Source organism: Octopus bimaculoides, chromosome 6 (assembly GCF_001194135.2).
Source record: "Octopus bimaculoides isolate UCB-OBI-ISO-001 chromosome 6, ASM119413v2, whole genome shotgun sequence".
Lineage (NCBI taxonomy): Eukaryota > Metazoa > Mollusca > Cephalopoda > Octopoda > Octopodidae > Octopus > Octopus bimaculoides.
In genome coordinates this window covers 91,881,686-91,891,051 of record NC_068986.1, presented here as the reverse complement: position 1 = coordinate 91,891,051, position 9,366 = coordinate 91,881,686, and the positions used below count along the sequence as shown (strand labels likewise).

Below are 9,366 nucleotides of genomic sequence, written 5' to 3'. Positions count from 1 at the left end.
CATCATCATCATCGTTTAACGTCCGCTTTCCATGCTAGCATGGGTTGGACGATTTGACTGAGGACTGGTGAAACCGGATGGCAACACCAGGCTCCAATCTAAATTTGGCAGAGTTTCTACAGCTGGATGCCCTTCCTAACTGTAGAAACTCTGCCAAATTTAGATTGGAGCCTGGTAACACTACGCTCATTATTATATTACGAGATTATTAAGGCAGCAAGCTGGCAGAATCATTAGCAATACTGGGCAAAATGCTTAGTGGCATTTCAGCTGTCTTTACGTTCTGAGTTCAAATTCTGCCATGGTCAACTTTACCTTTCCTCCTTTCGGGTTCGATAGAATAAGTGCCAATCAAGTACTGGGGGTCAATGTAATCAACTAATCCCCTTCACCAAATTTCAGGCCTTGTAGAAAGGATCGTTATTACCACTGCCTTAGCGAAGGTGGAGGTGTTGTTTTCAGTCATGTTTGTTTGTCCGTGGTCAAGATATCTCAAGAACCTCTGGATAGATTCGGATGAAACTTTCAGGGATGTTTGGTCTCATGACTGACACAAACTGATTAGATTTTGGGATCAATCTGGTACCAGACAAGGATTCTGGATTATTTTTCGTGTTTATTTGCTTAATTTTTAGAGAGTGGTCGAGTTCATTTTTAGTATTCTTGTTTGTGAGAGCAGTCGAGTTTATTTCAGATATTCTCATTTTAAATATCATCTCCAGCTAATTGTTGAGAGGAAATTGGTGTTGCTTTGGCAGAGGTTTGTGCTCTCTGAGTGCTCTTGTTATTGTTGTTGTTATTATTATTATTATTGTTGTTATTATTATTATTATTATTATTATTATTGTTGTTGTTGTTGTTGTTGTTGTTGTTGTTGTTATTATTATCATTATTATCTTCATTATTTCTTCTAGGAGTCTGTTGACAAGGACTTAAGAGAATGGACTAAATATCCAAGGTAAGAGAGAATACATTTTTTTCTTCTAACTCTGAATTTGGAACTTGTTATTTAAATATTTCTAGTTGTATACATTTTTCAGCAAACTGCTTTCTGATAAAGCTAAGACAGATGAAGCAAAGAGGATTAAGATGACATTTAGATTATAACAATCTGCTGTTGTTGTAAAGTGCAGTATAATTTAAACGTGTGACTAAGCAGTTTGTTTCCCAATCACATGGGATCAAGCTCAGTCCAACTGCATGACGCCTTGGACAGATGTTTTCTACTATAGCCCTGAGCTGATCAAAGGCTTGTGAGTGGATTTGGATTTAGTGGACAGAACCTGAAAAAAGCCTGTCACGTGTGTGTTTGTGTGTATATGGGTGTGAGTGTGCATAGATGTCTTATTATAGGCATCTCTGATGTGTATTTTAAATGAATAATATATAGTCTGTTGACTAATTTTTTTCTCGCTAGACCACCGGTAGTAAATTGAATTTCTAAATTTTTTTTTGCTACCCTTAAACTTATTAATTATGATATATATATATATATATATATATATATATATATATATATATACATATGTCTATTTTCCATGAATGGTGTGTGAGTTTGAGTCACTTTGTCTTAATATTATGTGATACTTATAAATGAGCATCACTGTCATACAACACATGTCCATCATTTCCAGACTTCAGTGAAAACATCTGTTCATGGTAAAATATTACCATGCTTGGGAACAAGCTAGTGTTGGCAACAGAAAGGGCATCCAGCCGTAGATAATTTTATTTGACCCTTGTAAGCATAGAAAAGTAGATGTTAACACAATGATAATGATATCCATGGTCAAATATTTAAAATTTATTTATACAGCATGATCGTTACTAGCGTCGCCTTACTGGCACTTGTGCTGGTAGTACATGGAAAACAACATTTGAGTGAGGGAGTTGCCAGTGCCGCTGGACTGGCTCCTGTGCAGGTGACACATAAAAACACCATTTGAGCTTGGCCGTTGCCAGTACCACCTGACTGGCCCTTGTGCCGATGGCACATAAAAGCACCCACTATACTCTCAGAGTGGTTGGCATTAGGAAGAGCATCCAGCTGTAGAAACTCTGCCAAATTAGATTGGAACCTGGTGCAGCCATCTGGCTCACCAGTCCCCAGTCAAACCGTCCAACCCATACCAGCATGGAAAGCGGATGTTAAACGATGATGATGATGATGATATAAATATCATAAATTTAAAGAGTAAAGTCCCTATTCAGTCATGAATGACCATGGGATTGCACTTAGGAAGTCACCCTCTGAAGCACAAGTCTGGGCAAGGTTGATTATGGAAGACCAGCGGTTGCACATGCATACCAGCCTCCCCTGTCCATGCCACCAATGTTATCTAAGTGAAAGGTAAAGACTGATACAGCTTGGCACCAATGATATCGCTACTCATTTCTACAGCCGAGTGAACTGAAGCACCATGAAATAAAGTGTCTTGCTCAAGAACACAGCACACAACCTGATCCAGGAATTGAACTCACTACCTCATGATTGTGAGCCCAATGCCCTAACCACTGAGCCATGCACTTTTACATCATAAATTTACCTATGCTTAAATAATATAAATTTATCCATGCCAAAACAGGCACTGAAGCTTGGCGCAGTCTTCTGCCTAGCCAGCTCCTGTTGAACCATCCAATCCATGCCAACATGGAAAACAAACATTAAAGGATGATGATGATGATGATGATCCATGTCTTAATACTGGAAATTTATTTGTGCTTCAGTAATATAGATTTACTGATCTCCAAATATTTTACAACGTTTGGATGAGATCTGTGTGTAGTTGTCAACATGTTGTTGTTATCGTTGGCACTCCATCGCTTACGACGTCGAGGGTTCCAGTTGATCCGATTAATGGAACAGCCTGCTTGTAGAATTAATGTGCAAGTGGCTGAGCACTCCACAGACACGTGTACCCTTAACGTAGTTCTCGGGGATATTCAGTGTGACAAGGCTGGCCCTTTGAAATACAGGTACAACAGAAACAGGAAGAAAGAGTGAGAGAAAGTTGTGGTGAAAGAGTACAGCAGGGTTTGCCACCATCCCCTGCCGGAGCCTCGTGGAGCTTTTAGGTGTTTTTGCTCGATAAACACTCACAACGCCCGGTCTGGGAATCGAAACTGCGATCCTATGACCGCAAGTCCGCTGCCCTAACCACTCGGCCATTGTGCCTCCACAGTTGTCAACATACCTGCTCACAAAGGTCAAATTTAGGCATGGTGCTTAGTAATTTTCTGCAAAATTTATTCTTAATTTCTTTTAAGTGATCTTACTTTTGTGGAGAAGTTGCTAACGATTACCATTAGGATTTTGTTTTCTTTCTCCAACTAAAAGGCAAATACAGACCAGCTTTCCAGGGTTGCTTCTTCTTTGTACTATAGGAAACTATGTTCCATTTTGTGATATTTAACTGCAGCAAGGTGGCGAGCTAGCAGAAGCGTTAGCATGCCAGGTGAAATGCTTCGTGGTTTTTCGTCTGTCTTTACATTCTGAGTTCAAATTCCACCAAGGTCGACTGTGCCTTTCATCCTTTCGAGGTCGATAAATTGAGTACCAGTTGTGTACTGGAGTCGATTTAATCGATTGCCCCCCCCCCTCCCGCAAAATTTTAGGCCTTGTGCCTAGAGTAGAAAAGGATATTTTAGTGCAGCTAGTTGACCTGGATTAGTGAGAGCTAAGTGTATTGGCCATGAGTGATAGTACAGTGAATTATCCTGTGGTATTCACATACAGCTAGGTGGACTGTTGAGAGCTAAGTGGGATGTGTTTTGAAATAGAATACAATGTACTACATTATCTGGTGACATCTATTTACTTCTAGGTCATTTGAACTATTGAGAGTTAAGTGATTTGGTAATGGGTATGGGGCACTTGTGAAAGAACATGATATACCAATGTTTTGTCTTCTTCGTTTTTAATTTTTTTCGCTGGTTTATTCAAAGCCTATTGTCTCTGATTTTTACTGAGATTTTGTATATGTGTGTGTGTATGTGTGAACACACTTGTAAGTGCAAATGAGAAAATCAAATTCTGTAATCTTTAAACACACTCTGAAGGATTGTAACAATATCATAATGCATGTTATTTCAAAGCTCCACTTATTGTTGCACTTACTATTTCATGCTAATCTTTTAATGATTTTAACTAGGAGGACCCATGAATATTTCATGGAATTAATGGTAAACTTATTGGGTTATTTCTGAAAACTTTATCAAAAAAACCTGATAGTGTAGCCCGTGTTGTGTCTGTATCAAAAGATAGTTGCTCATCTGCTAATTATTGAAAAGTGAAGGAAATTGGAATATGATGATTACTTAATGCACTTTATATACTTTATGCACAATTTCATAAACTTAATACACCACTTTCCCCTCTTTCTCTCTTGCTTTACCTTACCTTCTTTTTCTCTCCTTTTTCTTTCGCTCTTCATCTTTCTCTTCAACTAATCATGTGAAAGCGTTACAGGCAGGTTAAGTAACAATGAGAAAAAACTCAGTTCAAAAAAGAAAAATTATACATTTCATTTACCCCCCCCCCTCTTCCTCCCCAAATTTGATCAACAAGTTGATGACACAATTGGTTCTCTTTCTCTAATCAAGAGGCAAACACATGCCAGCTTTTCTGTCTTGTACAAGCTTTATTCCTATTCAAATTTCAATAAGTCAACCCTGCACGATTAAGAGTGTTCTAACTGTGATTAATCCATAAATTTTTTAAGACAAAATGTATTCAAAACTACATTGTCCTATGTCTCTTATCTTATAGAGTAATTAATGCATCTTAAATTGGGTCCAAGTTTTTCAAAACTATTATTGGACATTCTCAATTTTTGTTCAAGATGAAAATAAGTTAATATGCAGTTACTGACTGGGGAGAATTTAACACAGAAATGTTTGCTACGAATAGATTGAGGACAATTTCAATGGAATTGGTGGTATGAATGGTAATAGAAAGCATAAAATTGGTTGGAATTGATGAAACTGTTTTTCTTATGCAGTTGGTAGGATGGGTCTGCATCAATGGATATCCAGAGGAGTGGAGCACAGCACAGAAAAGATATTTCCCTGTATAGGGACCTGTGATGAATTGGATGCATGTGTCAGTAAAGACCAAGTTAAAGGTGATGGAAAATGCATTCATAACATGGGGTGTACATGAAACAAATTTTGTGGATCATGTTGACATTATCCATAGTCAGTCTATTCAATTGCTTTGGAAGAGGGCTAAAGAGAAATTAAGGAATCAAAGATGTGCTAACCAGATGTTTTTCTAAATTATAAACGAAGGAGTTAATGTGGAGAGAGAATGACTGCAGTAACAAACATTTACAAGTGTTCTCTGTGTTCTTACACATGATGATAGATTAATAAGATAAATTCTTAATTAACCTAAATTACATAATTACCATAAACTGTATTAATTTTGATTTGTATTGTTGAAATTTGAATTGGATAACAATCACTTAAAAGTGTTCTCCGTTTTCTTGTGCATGGTGTCGGACAAGTATCGATTAAAATTCATAATTACCCCAGATAGTATTGTTATCATAAATTGTATAAAAATTGTTTTTAATTTGAAATAATATGTATTGTATTGTGCTAAATTTTGTTCATTTTTCATTCGTATTGTTCTCTATTTAAATCTGAATATTACTGCATATGCAAAAATTGAAAATTTGAATCAGTCATCTCATCATAGCTTTGAAAAATTTCTGATTTGGTTCCTGATTTCTGGGATACTCTTAAAACAAAGTAAATAAAAAATAAAAATAAACTATTACATACTTTATATAACCTGTCAATTAACCGTCCTTAAGGCTAAAAATCTTATGGACACAAACAGGTGATTAAATCAATCCGAAGGCAGTGAGCTGAGAGAATTGATAACTCAAACAAAATGCTTAGCAGCATTTCTTCCAGTTCTTAAATTCTGGGTTCAAATCCCACTGAGGTCAACTTTGCCTTTCATCCTTTCAAGACTGATGGAATAAAAATACCAGTCAAGTACTGTGGTTGGTGTAATCAACTTGTCCCCTCCCCACAAAAATTGCTGGCCTCGCTGAGGTATGACCAGATGGTTAAGAAATTTTCTTCACAACCACATGGTCCCAGGTTCACTTCCACTGTATAGCTTCATGTTCAAATGTTACTTTCTATAGCCTTGGGTCAACCTACACCTGGTGAGTAAAATTGGGTGAATGGATACTGTTATATTAGACTATTGGGTGGACAGTGTCTATAATCCAAAAGGTACAGCCTTGTCACACAAGCACACATGCACCTATACACTGTGCTATGCCGATTCTGCCTGAGTATTATGTTAAACATACACGTGTCTGTGTAATGCTCTGCAACTTATTCAGTTGATCAAACTACTGAATTCTCATCGCCAGCCAACTGAGATCCTCCACTACATATGTATATGTGTGTGTGTGTGTGTGTGTGTGTGCGCGTATGTGTATGTGTGTGTGTGTGTGTGTATGAGAGGATGTGTGTGTGTATGTATTAGAGAGGGTATGTGTGTATGTATGTGTAAGAAAGGGTATGTGCGTATGAGAGGGTGTGTGTGTGTATGTGTGTGTAAGAGAGGGTATGAGTGTGTGTGAGTGTGTATAAGAGAGGCTATGTGTATGAATGAACGTGTATGTGTGTGTGTATGTATATATATATATATATTTATATATATATATATATATTTATATATATATATATATACATATGGTGATGTAATGATGAGAAATATCACCAATTGAAACCAGGAAGTAGCTTAGAGGTGGAGCAGTGGTGTTAGTGATCGCATTAAAAGCAGCAGCAACAGTTGTTGTTGTTGTTGTTGTTGTAGCTACTGACCTTTATATTGGTACATGTGAGTTTGGCCACTGGATTAGCTGCTTTTGCAACAACAATAGTTGCGTTGGCTGTGCAGCACAAGAATATAAGGAAATAGAAACAAAAAAAATCGTTTTTATCTCGGTGGCAGGTTTATAACCCCATCATTGTTGAGGCCTGAACTGGTGGTTAGTAGAACTCCTATCTTCTGGCACACAGCCAAGTTGAGGATGGCCATTCCAGCCTACACCTCTATTGACACACTAGAATCCATTTGCTTGCGAGCACCCCTTCTTCTCCCCCACAACTTATCATTCTCCTTCCCCTCTCTCTCTCTCTCTCTCTCTCTCTCACCCTCTCTCTCTTTCTTTCTGGGCCATGTGTACTTTCACTGTTTCATATACTAAATCGATACTGGATTGCAGTGTTGCTTGTTTCAGATTTTTGTTTCAGGAACATCAATCTATTTATGGTTATTTTTATTTCTACACACTCACTCACACCCACACAAATACACAAATACATATGAACATCCAAACACACATGTGAATGCATAAAGCGGTGTAAACATAATGAGTGTGTGTGTGTGTGTGTGTGCGCGTACGCATACACACACACACACACACACACACACACACACACACACACACACACACTTAAAAAGCTCAATGCAGCCTGGCAGCTCACTGAATCCTGTCAAATGATCCAGTCCATTCCAGCATGGAAAACAGATGTTAAATGACGATGATGGTGATGATATACAGACATACATATTTTCCATTCAGCTTTTGTTGATCCACTGCTGGGTGAAGTTTCTACATTGCATTACTGGTTATCTATGCTAGTTGTTGGCCTACAGTCCTCTCTGTAAAATTGTGTGTTGGACAGAGTTCAATACCTAAGCAGAATTTGAACCCAGAGTGCAAAGAGCCAGAACAGATTTTAGGACATCTTTTCTAATGCCCTAACAGTTCCATCAATCTTCTACCCTGGACTTGACATTTCATATATACTTTAGCTTTTACTTGCTTCAGTCATTTGACTGTGGCCAAGCTGGGGCAATACCTTGAAGAATTTTAGTTGAATGAGGTGACCCCAGTACTTGTGGTGTTCAAGCCTGGTACTTTTTCTACTGGTCTTTTAAGCTGAACTGCTTAGTTATGAGGACATAAACACACCAACACAGGTTGTAAAGTGGTGGTAGGAGGCAAACACAAACACACACACGCACACACACATTATACGATGAGCTTCTTTCAGTTTCTGTCTTATCAGTTCTGCTCACAAGGCTATAGTAGAAGACACTTGCCCAAGGTGCTACACAGTGCGACTGACCCCAGAACCATATAGTTGGGAAGCAAACTTATCATACAGCTCCACAGGTATGTCTCTACATTATATATGTAGTATATACACATATTTGAGTGAGTGAAGGAGGGAGAGTGGCACTCAACACATAATAGTTGGAGTTACATGTATTTGATAACAGCTTGACTCAGTTCCATATGCATAGGACACTTCTGTCTCATCGGATATTTTTTTTCAGAGTTGCTAAGTCAAACTGCTATTACACACACACATGCACACATAAATTCATCATTATCATTTTAACTTCCACTTTCCCATGCTCGCATGAGTCAGGCAGAATTCATTGCTTTTCTACTGCTGGATGCTCTGACCTTGATCGGTTCTCGTGAAAGATTAGAAACAAAAAACACTGCTTGTAAGATGGTGATGCTCATTTACAACTATTTTATGATGCTAAGACAAACACACACACACACACACACACACACACACACACACACACTTGCATTTATATATGATAGGCTTCCTTCAGTTTCTGTCTACAAAGTCTAAATCTACTCACAAGACTTTGGTCAGCCTGAGGCTATAGTAAAAGATACTTGCCCAAGGTGTTACACAGTGAAACCTGGTGGCTGGGAACAAAATTTTCAATCACATAGCCACACTTGTACTTGTGTGTGTGTGTGTGTGTGTGTGTGTACATATGTGTACACGTGTGTGTGTGTGTGTGTGTGTGTGTATGTTTGTGTGTCTGTGTTTGTCCTCCCCAACATCGCTTGACAACCGATACTGGTGTGTTTACATCCCCATAACTTAGCGGTTCGGCAAAAGAGACCGATAGAATAAGTCCTGGGGTCGATTTGCTCGACTAAAGGCGGTGCTCCAGCATGGCCACAGACAAAATGACTGAAATAAGTAAAAGAGGTAACAAGACTCCATGCAGGAGTGTTTGTACCTGATATCCCTACCATGTGTGCAGACTAATGCAACCCAGCTAAGTGAAGATGTCCGCTCTTGGTAATTCAGACGCGTACTTATAAAGGTGCTTTCAATAGTATTTTTGAAGTTCAGATTCCAAGTTAGGTGAACAGAATATAAATGTGTAATAAAGCTGTACAGGTGTCAATTAATTTGTTTGAAGTACAAGTGTCAATGAATTGACACCTGTACATCTTTGTTACTCATTTATATATATATATATATATATATATATATATATATATATAT

The 9,366-nt window shown here is 38.1% G+C and overlaps 1 protein-coding gene across 5 annotated transcripts in view; it reads left to right on the top strand.

Moving 5' to 3' along the window:
• LOC106873676 (tubulin polyglutamylase TTLL5) overlaps positions 1-9,366 on the top strand; it is a 152,629-nt gene that overhangs the window by 17,874 nt on the left and 125,389 nt on the right. For all 5 annotated transcript variants that reach the window (XM_014921137.2, XM_014921136.2, XM_052968971.1 and 2 more), the window contains one exon: positions 915-958. The gene's annotated coding sequence lies outside the window, so the exon portion shown is untranslated. The remainder of the gene's footprint in view (positions 1-914; positions 959-9,366) is intronic.